Source organism: Mesoplodon densirostris, chromosome 1 (genome assembly GCF_025265405.1).
Source record: "Mesoplodon densirostris isolate mMesDen1 chromosome 1, mMesDen1 primary haplotype, whole genome shotgun sequence".
NCBI lineage: Eukaryota > Metazoa > Chordata > Mammalia > Artiodactyla > Ziphiidae > Mesoplodon > Mesoplodon densirostris.
This window is the reverse complement of record NC_082661.1, coordinates 183,780,533-183,798,168: the sequence shown is the minus strand read 5'-3', so window position 1 is coordinate 183,798,168 and position 17,636 is coordinate 183,780,533.

Below are 17,636 nucleotides of genomic sequence, written 5' to 3'. Positions count from 1 at the left end.
TTTCTGAATCAAGAACCAAGGCTTCCTGTTGCTTGCAGAACACGTATCTATGTGCCTGCCCCTGATAAATCAGGAATGAACATTTGTTTCTTTATAATTGGGTTATATTTTCAGTCAGGGACAAATGATTTTTGAATAATGAGTCAATTATTATTTGCTTGTTTGAATGAATATATTGAATGAAAATTAGTGTTTTAAAATATTTAGGTACCTTAATAATTCAATAGCTAGTCAAAATGGTAGATCATTTGTGTCTGCAGACAGAGCCTGGGCTGATAATACAATTTTTAAAAAAGCATATGCAAATATAAGAATATGGAAAGCCCTTGCAACTTACTTTAAAAGATATCTTAGTCCACTTTCCCTAAAAAACAGAGTCTTAAAAAAGGTGTAAGTGCTAATGTTTTACTGGGGGGTACACATTTTTAGGACAGTGAGAATAGGAAAATATCGAAGCCAAAGAAGGTGACTCATTGTAGCTGTAGTCACTACTTCAAGACAAGCTGCAAGGTGGAGAGATAATTTATCTGCCAGTAACCCTGTTCTCTGTTTCTACTTCCTATTAGTCAAAATTTGCCACCTGTCTATTTCCTCAACTTGCAGGTTGTCTCACCTGTCCCCTTTGGTGGTGTCTGAGCAGATACCATTCCATTAAAATGGCAGTAGCAGGACAGACCCTGGGTTCCCTGATGTTGGCCTCTGGAGAAACAGTGCTGGACACAGGGGATCCATAGCAGTGGCTGAGGTGGGCTAAGCAGTCAACGTGTCTGGGAGACAGATAAAGCTGAGAAAAATCTGAGGATTCTCAAATTAGATAATCAATATAAGAAGTAAAGCTTTTGAGGTTAAATCACTCATAGTATACTTATGTTGTGAATGCACTTTTTTTTTTAAACAAATGGGAGATAGTAGCTACCCCTGAGGGAGGGAACCACAATATCACATATCTTTAACCTGGCTGAGGCTTCTGGATATAAAAGGTTGACAGATTCTCACTCTGCCCTCAAGGATATTACACTATCACTGGAGAAAGCAAAAATGTTTTTAAAAGTAGTAAGTGGTCAAAGATTGCTGACTACTAAAATGGTAACATAATGGATAACTACCAAAGGATTACAAATGTGACAGGAGATGAATTCAAATGTGTTAGCTAAATCCTATTCAGTAAGCAAGCTATTTCTCAGCAATGTGAAGTAACTAACATGCCTTTAGGTGATCTATAAGTAAAATACTTAGGCCGTAATCTGAAAAAGCTTAAACCACCAGACAGAGAAAACCAAAACACCCAACAAAGGCAGCACAGTTTTTCTTATAAAAATGAATATGCTAAATGTGAATAGATTATTTTTTATAGGTACTGTATCTCCCCATTTAACAAATGAAAAAAAAAAAAAGACTAAGTTTTTACTTTGGAATAAACAAAGATTAATATTATTTTAAAATATCTCTAATAGTACACAATCTGGCTATCTCTTAATGAAATATTTACCTGAATGTTGTGTAGAAAGAGCAGTTTATCAAAATTACTGTCTTAATTTTGTTTCCCTGTGGATATTTAACATGTCACAAACACAACTCTGCCTGTGGTTTTAGAGGAAAAATTATATGTTAGCTTAAAACTTATTACATTAATTCAGTAAATGTAAAGCATTGATCTAAATAATTATATTTTCCAAACTCATCATTCAATTGCACATACATGTGGCTAATCACATGTGTGCTACTGGGAGTGGCTTAAATTACCATCTTTACTGAGTGAATAAGTATGTATGTGCTATATATATATATATATATTATATTATATATGCTAATACATAATTTTGTAGAAACAAAACAATTTTGAACTTGTAGGAGATTTTGTTTTCTAAATTAATTAGGATTATCTAACTCCTAAGACCAGAGGTTATTCCTAATTATAAATTTTGATTTGTAAATTTATAGTTTAGAAAAATTATCTAAATTTCACTTTTACACAGATAAAATGAACTCACTAAAGCTTTGTTTACATGGTTTCATTTTTTAGTAAAATAAATATTTATTACATAAAATCGTGCAGAAAATATGCCAAGTAAAATGACTTTTTAAGTGTAAATAATGCCAGTGGGTTTCTTTTGTGCATGTTTCATGTCTGGGAATATTCCTACTGTAGGTTAGAGAACATCAACCTCTCAGAAATTATTTGCTGAACTGTTGCCTAGCATTCCCACACTTTCTAAGATGAATCTACCAAAAAGTTCAGATGTATGACACTTCATTAAATCAACTCCAGCACAGATAACACCAAGAGATGATGCACTTCCAGAAATAAGGGTATTTTATAAGGTAATGTAACAAGAAGAAATAATTGAAACATTTTCTATGACAATAAAAATAACTGCATATATTACATGATTGACTTAAACAGTGTTTAAAATATAAAAATTTTAACTGATTCTGTAACAGTCCTATATTGGTTAATATATAAGTACATCCATGACATGAAACAAAAATGTTTAAGAAAATATCTAATTAATAGTTGACTCAGAAGTCTCTATTTTTATTGATAAGAAAATGGAAGCCTAATTAATGACTACAAAAGAGAAATAAATGATGATTACAATTAAGGCTTCATAATAGCTTGCAGCATGCTGGGAAACCTTTTTGTCCAAGTACAAATGATTTCACAAAATATGATATAATTCATAAAAAATATTGTGAAGAAAATCTTTCATTCTGTGATATTCCTGCCAAAGAAACATATCCTGAAGAAACATCAAATATACATGAAATGATCGATGATTTACAAAATAATTGGCCTATAATTTTCAGAGATATCACTCTCATGAAAGTCAAAGAAAGAAAATTTTCAAGACGGAACATGGGAATGAGGTGTGAGAGCTCCATGCAAAGCATGACTCTGAACTGGAGACTGCTATAAAACACATTATTGGGGAAACTGGCATAACTTGAATGGTGCCTGAGGATAAGATAATAATAATGTATCATGTTAACTTTCTGATTTTGAAGATTATATTAAGACAATGTCTCTGTTTAAAGGAAATACATCCTAACCCTAACCCTAACACTAGTTGGGAATGATGAGACATCAAGGTGGCAATTCAGTCTAATATGGTTCATATAAAAAAAGAAATCAAACCTCTTTCTTTGTACTGTAACTCCACCTATTTTGTAATTTTGTGATTATTTTAAAATAAAAAAGAACAAACATAAAATTACATGGGAATATTTAGAAACTTTAGAAACTTTAAAAATAATCCTTTAATCCCATTCCTGGGCATATACCTGGAGAAAGCTATAATTCAAAAAGATACATGCACCCAAATGTTCAATGCAGCACTACTTACAATAGCCAAGACATGGAAACACCCTAAATGTCCACTGACAGATGAATGCATAAAGAAGATGTGATACACACACAGACACACACACAATGGAATATTACTCAGCCATAAAAAATAGATAACCAACAAGGACCTACTGTATAGCGCAGGGAACTATATGCTGTACATTTGAAACTAACACAACATTGTAACTCAACTGTACTCCAATAAAAATAAATTTTAAAAATTAGCAGATTGTAGTAATTCAGTTGACAAGCAAAGAATAAGTGATATATGCATTTTAGATGCCTTCAAAATGATGCTTAAATAGACAATTCAACAATAATAGTTGGGGATTTTAATACATCACTCTCAATAATTGCTAGAACAACTGGACAAAATCAGCAAAGATATAAAAGACTTAAGCAATATCAAACAACTTGACCTAACTGACATTGAAAGAACACTTTACTCAATGACTGTAGAATACATGTATTTTTCAAGCATGCATAAAACATTCTCCAAGATATACTATATGCTGGGCCATAAAACTAGTCTTAATATATTTTAAAGATTGAAATAATACAAATTATGTTATCATAGAAAAATAAAATTACATATTAACCATAGAAAGAAATCTTGGAAAGTGTCACATATTTGGAAATTAAACACACAATTTCAAATGACCTATAGGTGAAAGGAAAAAAGGGGGGAATTAGAAAATATTTTGAATTAAAGGTAAACAAAATCACCATATCAAAGGTAATTGGATGTAGCTAAAACAGTGCTTCGTGGAGATGTGTAGCTTTAAGGACTACTATATTGGAAAGGAGGAATGATCTCAAATCAATTATCAAAACTTTCACATTAAGGGCTTCCTTGGTGGCTCAGTGGTTGAGAGTCTGCCTGATGATGCAGGGGACATGGGTTCATGCCACAGTCCAGGAGGATCCCACATGCCGCGGAGCAGCTGGGCCCGTGAGCCATGGCCGCTAAGCCTGCACGTCTGGAGCCTGTGCTCTGCAACGGGAGAGGCCACAACAGTGAAAGAACCACGTACTGCAAAAAAAAAAACCCAAAAAACAAACAAAAAAACACTTTCACATTAAGAAAACAGAAAAAGAAAAACAAACTAAATCTAAATCAAGATGTGAGATAATAAAAAAATATATAGTGTAAATCAGAAAAAAAAGAAAACTGAAAAGCAATAGAAAAATCAATGAAACCAAAAGATAGCTCTTACAATAAATCAACAAAATTGACAAACCATTAGACAGACTAACAAAGAAAATAGAAGGCCCAAAACTCCAAAATTAGAAATGAATGAGAGAACACTGCTATCTACACTGTAGTAACTAAGAGAATATTAAGGGAATGTTGAGAACAAATTCATGTCCAACATATTAGAGAACCCAGATGAATGGACAAATTCCTAGAATCACAAAAAATTACCTAAACTGACTCAAAAAGCAATAATAAATCTGAGTATATCTACATTAAGACATTGTTTTTATAATAAAATTTTCTGCAAAGGATACACCATATCCTGGAGACTTCACTGATGTATTTTACCAAATGTTTAAAAAACAATATCATCTGCATGAACTTCTTCAGAAAATAGATAAACTAATCCTTACTCATTCTATGATGTCAATATTACACTAATACAAAAGACAGACAAATAAACCATAATTTAAAAAAAAAGAGAGATCAATATTCCTTAAGAACATAAGCACAGAAATCCTTAAAAAAATATTAGCAAAATGAATCATCCAAATATAAAAAGAATGATACAACGTAAGTGGTGATTACCTCAGAAGTGTAAGATTGATTTAACACCTCAATATTAATTCATAGTACACACCATGTTAATAGAATAAAGGAAAGAAAAACACATGGTAATTTCAATAAATTCAAAAAAATTTTTGACAAAATAAAATCTTTGTTCATGATATAAGTTCTCAATATCCTAGAAATAAAAGGGAAATTCCACAGCTTGATAAAGGACATCTATAAATACCTAACAGTAGCATCACAGTTAAATGTGAAACATTGAATGTTTTATGCCAATATGTGGGACAAATTAAAGATATCTGCTTTCTCCACTTCTATTCAACATGGCACCAAAGATTCTAGCAAAAGCAATAAGTTAAAAAAAATTACTGGCATCCAAAGTTAAAAGGAAGTAGTAAAACTGATTTTATTTACAGATGACATAATTCTTCCATGTGGAAATTCTAAAGAATTCAAGATAAAACTATTATAATTAATAAACAAGTTTAGCAAGGTCATAGGATATAAGGTATATATTTAAACATTAATTATGGAACATTAAAAAATCAATTTGATTTCTATATATTATCAACTAACAACCTGGAAGTGAAATTAAGAAAACACTTTTGTATTCTACAAATAACAAATGTTGGAGAGGGTGTGGAGAAAGGGGAACCCTCTTACGCTGTTGGTGGGAATGGAAATCAGTACTGAGGTTCCTCAAAAAAATAAACACAGAGGGCCTCCCTGGTGGCGCAGTGGTTGAGAGTCCGCCTGCCGATGCAGGGGATACGGGTTCATGCCCCGGTCTGGGAGGATCCCATATGCCGCGGAGCGGCTGGGCCCGTGAGCCATGGCCGCTGGGCCTGCGCATCCGGAGCCTGTGCTCCGCAACGGGAGGGGCCACGGCAGTGAGAGGCCCGCATACCGCAAAAAAAAAAAAATAAATAAAATAAAAAAAAATAAATAAACACAGAGTTGCCATGTGATCCAGTGATCCCACTCCTGGGAAAATATCCAGACAAAACTATAATTTGAAAAGATATGTGAACCCCTATATTCATAGCAGCACTATTTATAATAGTCAAGACATGGAATCATTTGTCCATTGACAGATGAATGGATAAAGAAGATGTGGTATACACATATACAATGGAACATTACTCAGCCATAAAAAAAGAATGAAATAATGCCATTTGTAGCAACATGGATGAACCTAGAGATTATCATACTAAGCAAAGTAAGTCTGAAAGAGAAACACAAATACCATATGATATCACTTTATGTGAAATCTAAAATACAAAACAAATGAATCTATCTATGAAACAGAAACAGACTCACAGACACAGAGAACAGACTTGTGGTTCCTAAGGGGGAGCAGGGTGGAGGAAGGAAGGATTTGGAGCTTGGGGCTAGCAGATTCAAACTAGTATATACAGGATATATAGGAAGGATAAATAACAAGATCCTGCTGTACAGCACAAGGAGCTACATTCAATATCCTGTGATAAACCAAAATGGAAAAGAACGTGAAAAAGAATATATATATATATATCTTAGTCACTATGCTGTACAGCAGAAATTAACACAACATTGTAAATCAGCTATACTTCAATAAAATAAAAAAACACACTTTTGTTTACAGAAGTATCAATTACTAGGAATAAATTTAACAAATGAAATGCAAGGTTTGTATACTGAAAGCTAGTAGTAGTGGTGAATGGTTAAACATAATGTACTATATCCATACAATGGAATATCGTTTAGCAATAAAAATAATTGGAATATTTATACAGATACAACTTAAAAGATAGATGGTCTTCCAAAATATTATGGCAGTTGATAGAAGCCAGACACAAAAGACTACATATTGTATTTTTCCATTTATATGAGCAAAATGCAAGGAAGCAGTGAATATATACAGAGAGAGTACAGATCAGTGGTTGCCTGGGACCAAGGATGAGATCAGGGATTGAATGCAATGGGCTCAAAGGAATTTGGTGGGTTACAGATACATCTTGCAACTGGGTCAAGGTCATGGTTGCACAGATCTATAAATGTATGAAAAAATTCATTGAGTTTTACTTTTACATTAGATGAATTCTACGGAATTTAAATTGTACCTCAATAAAAGTGTTCTGAAAAAAATCAGTGCAGTTCTGCAAAATATTTGCTAATATTTTACCCTGTATGTAGTTTGCCTTTAAACTATCATAATTGTGTCTTTCACAGGTCAAAACTTTAAAAAAAGATTTTTATAAAATTCAGTGTATCAATATTTTCTTTTCAGGTTTATACTTTATTGTGTCTGAAAACTCTGGTAACCATGAAGTCCCACAGGTTTTTAACTTTCCTTTCTGTAGAAGTTTTATAATTTTACACATTGCTTTTAGAGCTACTATCTATTTTGGATTAATTTTGTGTAAAGTGTGAGATATGGGTTGATTTTACTTTTTATTTATTTTGCATAGGGACAAAATTTTTCATCACCACTTGTCGAAAAGACAATTCTTTCTCCATTGAATTTTTGTACACACTTGTCAAAAATCAGTTGTCTGTATTTATGTAGTCTGTATCTTGGCTCTCTATTCTGTTCCACTTATCTATGTGCCCATCCTTTTGTCAGTGTCACATATTCTTGATTTTTATAGCTTCAGAGTAAGTCTTGAAATCAGGTATTGTGAGTCCTCTAATGTTATTCTTCTTTTTCAACATTATTGTAACTGTTCTAATTTATCTTTCTTTCCATATAAATCTTATAATCAGACTGTCAATATCTACAAAAATCTTGCTGCAATTTTGGTTGGGATTGTACTGAACTAACACATTAAATTAGGATAATTGATACATTAACAATACTGAATCTTCCAATGTAACTCATACACTGCTGATGGGAATGTAAAATGGTGCAGTTGCACTGGAAAGAGTTTAGCAGTTCCTCAAAATATTAAACATTGAGTTATCATATGCCCCAACACAGCAATCCAACTCCTGGGCCTATACTCAAAAGAAATAAAGTCATATGTTCATACAAAAACTGGTATATGAATGATTTAAACAGCATTATTCATAACAGCCAAAAAGTGGAAACAAGAAAATAGATAAATACAATGTTATATAACCATAAGACGGAATAGTATTGATATTTACCAATAAAAAGAAATAGCATACAGATAAATGGCTGCAACATGGATGATCCTTGACAATATTACACTAAGTGAAATAAGCCATTTAAAAGACCATATATTACATGAAACTTCCAGAATTGACAAATCTTTAGAGACAGAGTAGATTAATGGTTGCCGAGGGCATGAGCATTGAGAGTAAAGAAGAAGTGACTATTAATGGGCACTGTGCTTCCTCTTGTCATGAAAGAAATGTCCTAAGATTGAATGTGGTGACTGTGGCACAGCTCTGAATATACTAAAAACTATTAAATTGTCACTTTAAATGAGTGAATTTTTAATATGTGAATTACATCTCAATATATCTGTTTAAAAAGACTCATGTGGATGTTTATACAGCTTTGTTCATGCTCACTAACAACTAGAAGTAGTCCAGAACAGGATAAATACCAAGTTTTCCATTCGAGTAACTGGATAGATATTTAACCAAGCAAGAGAAAAGCAGAAGTTTCATCAAGGAAAATGTTGGTTCTCCAGCTGTCCCCCATACAGAGAAGATAAGAAGAGACTGAAGAAAGACCACTCCAGATTGGTAGGTGGCAGTTTAATACAACAGAAATTACATACGAGGCTTGTCCTGGGTGACCACAAGATGAGTAGATCTCCTCACCCTGCCTCTAGAATCTTCAAAGCTTATGTAGAGGCCTTAACTGGGTTCAGTCCAGATGATCTCAGCAACATATTGCTCTCTCAAAGCTACAACCTTGAAACAGCTGCTAGTATAGGAATAAGAGGCAGGAAATAAATTCCAAGGACAGGGGATGGGGTAAGGTGTCTCCTATTGCCTGGGTCCAGCTTGAGGGTAAAGCGGTGGTTATGTTCTCTCGATGGCCTCCCCCAACAGAAAACAATTCCATCTTTGTCATATTGGATTTTATATGCTTTTGGCATACACACACACGTGGAGAGGCAGTCTGGGAAAAAACATAAAACTATGGACCAGTAATATAGGTATGGAACTCAGGAAATCCTTTTGCTTTGTGCACTAGAATTTAGTGCTTTTGAGAGGGTCTCTGTAGAGGAATTCCCTGGTGGTCCAGTGGTTAGGATTCCATGCTTCCACTTCAGGGAGCATGCATTTGATCCCTGGTCGGGGAACTAAGATTCCAAATGGCATGGAAAAAAAAAAAAAGGATGGTCTGTAAAATGCCTTATGAATTTTTGATAATGTTCTTCTGATCAACATGACTAATGTTTCTTCTAAAACACACTGCTATATATAAAATAGATAACAAATAAGGACCTACTGTATAGCACAGGGAACTCTACACAATACTCTGTAATGGCCTATATGGGGAAAGAATCTAAAAAAGAGTGGATATATGTATATGTATAACTGATTCACTTTGCTATGTACCTGAAACTAACACAACATTGTAAATCAACTTTACTCCAATAAAAAAAAATTTTAATCATTTTAGTCTAACATTGTTTTTATAGCAAACAGGTTAAAAGTTATTATACAACTTTTAATCAAGAACCAAGCTTTTCAAAGTTTAGAAATTAAGCATGTACTTTAATGTACTTTTCCAGTATTTTCATTTAGATTATTTCATCATGTTAAAAATACTTGAAAACGTTTGTAGTAAAATATGTTAGCATTGACTGGTGAAGACACATTCCAGAGCCCCCAAATCTCAATCAGTCTACTTATTCAAAAATATTTACTGGGATCTATAGGCATTGAGATCTACTATATTAGAGTCATTGTTCTACAATGATACCTGAGAATCATCAGCAAACAAAGCAAAAGTAGTTGTTGTGGCCGAGGCAATTTATGGCAACTACCCATTCTGCTGAACTGTATTTAAGCCTTTGCCTGCCTTAGCAAAAATATCATTAATCTACCTTATGTGTGAAGAATCTAATTTAACATCAACATTCTCAGTAAGTCTGTGAATCTGACTGGTGTTCTTATAAACCAGAGAAGCTTCTTGAAAATCTGAAAGCAAGCAAACACAAGATACAGAAAATAATAAACATTAACATTTATTATGTGCTCAAAAGGTACAAAACACTGCACTTGGCATGCATGCATTTTCTCATGTATTCCTCAAAAACAGCCCTGTGGGGTAGACTCTTATCACCCTTACATGTGATGAAAATTAGGTTATGAAAGTTAGGTAAATTCATTCATATCACACATCATAAAGTGAAGCGGCTGAGCAATCCTACTCTAAATTCTGTGCCCTTAACCACTATATTATACTGCCCTGCTGTGTAAATTTTGTGGAAGAAAGCATTTAAACATTTTTATTGGTTTATACTCAGGACAGTATAGATATCCATTTACATTTTTTTTCATGAATACATAGAGGCAGAAGAGAAAAAAATGAGTAATGTACAAACAAATTGAAATGATTACTAAGAAAAGTTAGGCATATTCATTCTAAAACTGGAAAACTTAGTTAACTTCTCCTTTTAAAAATAATTATTTTGTGAGATTAAGACTTTGTATATGCTTTGACCTTTTTAATTTTATCAGTCTTCACAAAGCTTCACTTAGGTGGTAGTAAGAAGTGCTGAAATGGGTATGAAGTAAATCAGCTCTGCATCATGTACTATGTATTTCAAGGTGATGGATTATAGGCTGAAAAATCATGCTGATCACTGGATATCACCACGGATAGGCTAGGGTCAGTCCAAAGTCATCCAAATATCTTTGAACATTAATCAGTGCAAATCTCATAGGTTTAGAGATGAAAAGGATGTCACTGATTATAAATAACCACTCTCTTACATAATGGCTATTTAAATTCATCAACAGGGAAGAGAAGGTAAGATTTTCTTAAAAAGATATTACTGTAATATACAATTGTTAATTGACTAGTTTACACAACAGTTTTTTTTTTTTTTTTTTTTTTTTTTTTCTGTACGCGGGCCTCTCACTGCTGTGGCCTCTCCCGTTGCGGAGCACAGGCTCCGGACACACAGGCCCCGCGGCCATGGCTCGCGGGCCCAGCCGCTCCGCGGCACGTGGGATCCTCCGGGATCGGGGCACGAACCCGCGTCCCCTGCATCGGCAGGCAGACTCTCAACCACTGCGCCACCAGGGAGGCCCTACACAACAGTTTTTATCCATAGAAAATTTCAAGGGCAGACATTATAGATATATAAAATGCATGCTGTATTCAAAGATGTTAAATCTCTATTCGACTTTTAAAAATTAAGATGTTATTTACATACAGTGAAATGCACAGATTACAAGTGAAAATGTTCAATGCATTTTGACACATATATACATTTTTGTAACCATGATCATAATCAACACACGGGATATTTCCATTACCCCACGAAGTTTCCTTGTGCCCTTTTGTATTCAAGTTTCCCTCCTCTACGCAACTTCCCCAGCACCATTACCAACCCTGGCCCCAGGGACCACTGTTCTAATTTCTATCAAATTAGTTTAGTGCTGTCTTCTGGAACATCACATAAATTGAATCATTTGGTATTATTTTTTATGTCTGGCTTTTCACCCAGCATGATGTTTTGGAGATTTATCCATATCCATACCTCAAGCCTCATCAGTTTTTTTTTTTTAATGCTAAATAGTTTTCCATTCTATGAATATGCCATGACTTCTTTACCCATTCTCCTGTCGAAGAACAACTGGATTATTTTCAGTTTGGATCTGTGAGGAATAATGCTGCTGTGATCTTTCTTATAAAAGGTTTTTTGTGTACATACATTTTTATTTCTTTGTTTTAAGTATCTAGAAGGGGAATTTCTGGGTCATATGATGAATGTATGTTTAATTTTAGAAGGAAATGAAAAACAGTATTCCAAAGTGTGTCTATTGTTTTACACCACCACCAGCAAATGTCTGAGGGCTCTAGTTTATCCACAGCAAAACCATTATTTGATATTGTCAGACTTAAATTTTAGCCATTCTGTTGGATGCATAGTGGTATCTAATTGTGTTTTGTATATCCTGATGATTAATTATGTTGAAAATGTTTTCATGTGCTCATTGGCTCTTCATATATTGTCTGTAATGAAATATTTGTGCAAATGTTTTGACCATTTTTATTGCATTGTCTGCTCATTATTATGTTGTAGGAGATTTTTATACAGTATGGCTAAATCCTTTAACAAATACATACAGTTCCCTACCCTGTGATTTTCCTACTCTGACTTTCAATAATTTTGTGTCCTGAAATCTATTTGGCTACCCTAAGGTCACAAAAATACTTCCCTTACTTTAATGCTAGAGGTCTCATATTTTACATTTTACATATAGGGTCATGATTCATCTCAAATTATTTTTTGTGCATAGTGTGAGGTAGGATCCAAAGTTTTTTTGTTTATTGTTTTCATATAGATGTCCAATTTATTTCTGGACCCTATTCTGTTCCAGAGATCAATTTGTCTATTCTTATGCCAACATCCCCTTTAACTTGTGAAATCAAATAGGATTAAGTACTGAGGTTTTGTTCTGTTTATGAAGTTATTTTGACTTTTTAAATTATTTTACATATCCATGTAAATAGTATAAACAACTTGTCAATTTATACCCCAAAAAGGGATGCAGATATTTCATTTATTTATTTAAATAAATTTATTTTTTTCACATCTTTATTGGAGTCTAAAGGCTTTGCAATGCTGTGTTAGTTTCTGCTGTACAACAAAGTGAACCAGCTATATGTATACATATATCCCCATATCCCCTCTCTCTGGAGCCTCCCTCCCACCTTCCATATCCCCTCCCTCTGGAGCCTCCCTCCCACCTTCCATATCCCATCCCTCTAGGTTGACACAAAGCACTGAGCTGATCTCCCTGTGCTATGCAGCAGCTTCCCACTAGCCATCCATTTTACATCTGGTAGTGTATATATGTCAATGCTACTCTCTCACTTCATCCCAGCTTCCCCTTCCCCCTCTGTGCTCTCAAGTGTGTTCTCTAGGTCTGTGTCTTTATTCCTGCCTTGCCACTAGGTTCATCAGTACCGATTTTTAAATTCCATATATATGCGTTAACATACGGTACTTCTTTTTCTCTTTCTGACTTATTTCACTCTGTATGACAGATTCTAGGTCCATCCAACTCACTACAAATAACTCAATTTCATCTCTCTTTATGGCTGACTAATATTCCATTGTATATATATGCCACATCTTCTTTATCCAGTCATCTTTTGATGGACATTTAGGCTGCTTCATGTCCTGGCTATGGTAAACAATGCTGCAATGAACATTGTGGTACATGTCTCTTTTTGAATTACGGTTTTATCAGGGTATATGCTCAGTAGTAGGATTGCTGGGTCATATGGTAGTTATATTCTCAGTTTAAGGAACCTCCATATTGCTCTCCATAGTGGCTGTATCAATTTATATTCTCACCAACAGTGCAGGAGGGTTTCCTTTTCTCCACACCCTCTCCAGCATTTATTGTTTGTAGATTTTTTGATGATGGCCATTCTGACCAGTGTGAGGTGATACCTCACTGTAGTTCTGATTTGTATTTCTCTAATGATTCATGATGTTGGGCATCTTTTCATGCATTTGTTGGCCATCTGTATGTCTTCTTTGGAGAAATGTCTATTTAGGTCCTATGTTGGGTGCATAAATATTTACCATTGTTATATCTTCTTCTTGGATTGATTCCTTGATTATTATGTAGTGTCCTTCTTTGTCTCTTGTAATAGTCTCTATTTTAAAGTCTATATGGTCTGATACGAAAAATTGCTACTCCAGCTTTCTTTTGATTTCCATTTGCATGGAGTATCTTTTTTCATCCCCTCACTTTCAGTCTATATGTGTCCCTAGGTCTGAAGTGGGTCTCTTGTAGACAGTATATATATATATGGGTCATGTTTTTGTATCCATTCAACTAGTCTATGTCTTTTGGTTGGAGGATTTAATCCATTTATATTTAATGTAATTATCAATATGTATGTTCCTATTACCATTTTCTTAATTGATTTGGGTTGTTTTTCTGGGTCTTTTTCTTCTCTTGTGTTTCCTGCTTACAGAAGTTCCTTTAGCATTTGTTGTAAAGCTGGTTTGGTCATGCTGAATTCTCTTAGCTTTTGCTTATCTGTAAAGCTTTTGATTTCTCCATCGAATCTGAATGAAATCCTTGCTGGGTAGAATAATCTTGGTTGCAGGTTTTTCCCTTTCATCACTTTAAATATGTCCTGCCACTCCCTTCTTGTTGAGTTTCTGCTGAAAGATCGGCTGTTAACCTTATGGGGATTCCCCTTATGTTATTTGTTGCTTTTCCCTTGCTGCTTTTAATATTTTTTCTTTGTATTTAATTTTTGATAGTCTGATTACTATGTGTCTCAGTGTGCTTCTCTTTAGATTTATCCTGTATGGGACACTCTGTGCTTCCTGGACCTGATTGACTATTTCCTTTCCCATGTTAGGAAAGTTTTCTACTATAATATCTGCAAATATTTTCTCAGACCTTGTCTTTTTCTATTCTTCTTCTGGGACCCCTATAATTCGAATGTTGGTCTGTTTAATGTTGTCCCAGAGGTTTCTGAGACTGTCCTCAATTCTTTTCATTCTTTTTTCTTTGTTCTGCTACCTGGCAGTTATTTCCACCATTTTATCTTCCAGCTCACTTATCTGTTCTTCTGCCTCTGTTATTCTGCTATTGATTCCTTCTATTTTTAATTTCAATTATTGTGTTGTTCATCACTTCTTGTTGGCTCTTTAGTTCTTCTAGGTCCTTGTTGAATGTTTCTTGTATTTTCTCCACTCTGTTTCTGAGATTTTGGATCACCTTTACTATCATTACTCTGAACTCTTTTTCAGGTAGGTTGCCTATTTCATCTTCATTTATTTGGTCTTGTAGGTTTTTACCTTGCTCCTTCGTCTGTAACATAGTTTTTTGTTGTTTCTTTTTTTTTTTTAATGGGTGGGGCTGTATTCCTGTCTTACTGGTTGTTTGGCCTGAGGCTTCCAGCACTGGACTTTGCAGGCAGTTGGATAGAGCCAGGTCTTGGTGCTGAGATGAGGACCTCCAGGAGGCCTCACTCTGATTTGTATTCCCTGGGGTCTGAGGTTCTCTGTTAGTCCAGCGGTTTGGACTCAGAGCTCCCACCACAGGAGCTTGGGCCCAACCTCCAGCCTGGGAACCAAGATCCCACAAACCATGTGACATGCCAAAAAAAAAAAAAGGAGCAACACAATAACAAAGAATAAAAAACAAAATAAAATTAGAAAGATAAAAAATATATTAGGAAAAATAAAAACATAATTGAAACAACGGCAACAAGGTAAAATAAAATCACAACAGAAAAAAAAAAAAAAGCCCTGTCTATGAGGGGATGGAGTTTATGCAGGGTTGGAAATTAGGTAGGTGCGGGGGTTAGGTGTTAGACTCAGGACCCACGTAGCTGGAAAATGCCTTGGGGGCAGGTCCCAGGTGGGTGGTGGGTGACTGACGTTTGAGCATAGGGTGGGGCCTAGGCTCAGGATCCACATAGCCAGAAAAGGCCTTGGGGACGGGGCCTATGTGTGGTGACATTCAGGCATGGGGCAGGGCCTCTGCTTAGGACCTGCATTCGGAAGGGGAGAGGCAGCACCTCCAAAGGAGGGCTCTGGAGCATGGAGTTCTGGAGTTTGGAGGTAGGGCTCTGGGTGAGGGTATGTGGGTGAGGTTTAGGCCCAGCGTGTTGGAGGGGGTCTCCGAGTGTACAGGTAGGGCCCTGGGTGGGGTGTAGGGGTGGGGCTTTGGCTCTGCATGGCAGGAGGGAGGCTCGGAGGGCAGAGGATTAGTCCCAAGAGCCCAAGAGGCTCCCTGGTGCCTAAATGGACAGGGAAAGTGCTGGCCGTGTTCCTTTCCATTCCTCCATGCCATCCCCCATGGTCTCTCCCAGGGTCTCCCCTGTCCCCGCTGGACCCCTAACCATGGGGGTGGGTCCTGCTGGGTGTAGGAACTCCTCCCGTCCCCCAGCCACCCCTCAGGGGTTGCCGGTCCTGCAGGTTTGGGCTTTAGTTTTGCTCCCCCTTCCCTCCCTCCCACTCCCTCAGGACCTGCGTGGCTGGCTGGGGCCTTGGTGGGCAGAGGATCAGGCCCAGGATCTCAGCAGGCTCCTGGGGGCCCAAGTAGGCAGGGGAAACCTGGCCATGCTCCCTTTTGATCCTCTGCCCTCCCAATGGTCCCCCAATTTCCCCCTTTGGGCATGGGATACCTTCCCCTCCCCCAGTCACCCCTGAGGGGTGCCCGTCCTGTCCTGTCTCCACTTCTCCTTTCCCCTCACTCCGCCCCATGCCTCATCATCCTACCCGGTTGCTGGGGGTTCCTCCCATCCACTTAGGTGTCCATGGTCCCCCACCGGTGCCTGGTAGGTGCACTAGTTGTGCGGAGACGCAAATTCCGTGTCATCCTGGTCTGCCGTCTTGACTCCACCTGAGACTTGATTTATATTAAATGTATCCCAATGCAAAATCTTGCTCTTTTTCCATTTTTTAGGTTATTATTATTCTTAGTCAGCCATGTCTTGTAACTTTTAATGTAGATGTCTAGCATCTTTCCTCAAATATACTTAATTCCATTTTGATATAATAACATTTTATTTCTTAAATATTGTAACTACCTATTTTATGGCCCACTATAAGACATATTTTATTGACTATCCATGTGCTTTGGAGACAAATGCACATTTTGTTTGTATTTTCTTTTTATCATAGAAAAATCAATTAATTTGGTTGAGAATGTTGTTCATATCTTCCTCATTCTCTCTGACATTTTATCTACTTTTGCAATTACTTAAAGATGTTAAAATTCTCTTCTATAATTGTCTATTTATTCTTTTATTCAATTAGTTTTGTCCATTTTTTTGCTTCACGTATTTTGAGTCTGTTGTTTGATGCATACACATTTAAAAGTATAATATCTTCTTGATGGACTGACCTTTATAGAATTATAAAATGTCCCCCTTAATCTCTAGTAATAGTCCTGTCTTGAGGTCTATTTTATTTGATATTAATAAAACCCCTATAACTTTCTTATGCCTACTCTTTATATACTGAATATCTTTAATTACTTTACTTTTAATCTATCTGTATGTTTATATTTCAAGTGTACCACTTGTAATCAACATATAGTTGGGTCTTGCTTTTGACCCATATCTTTGTTTTATATTTTTATATTTTGTTTTATACTTGTTAGCAGTGCTCTAGCAAATACAAAGTGCATTTTTAGCATACTGCTATCTTTCAATAGTATAATATCAATTCATATTAATTAAGAATTTTTCAAAACTTCAATTTACTCCCCTTTTGTCCTCTAAGTTATTCTTGTCATGCATTTTGGTTCTACAATATGTTATACTCAATGATATGTTATTTTATTTTAATAATAATGCCAGGACAATAAGTGTAAGTTAGGTCACCCTACACAGAT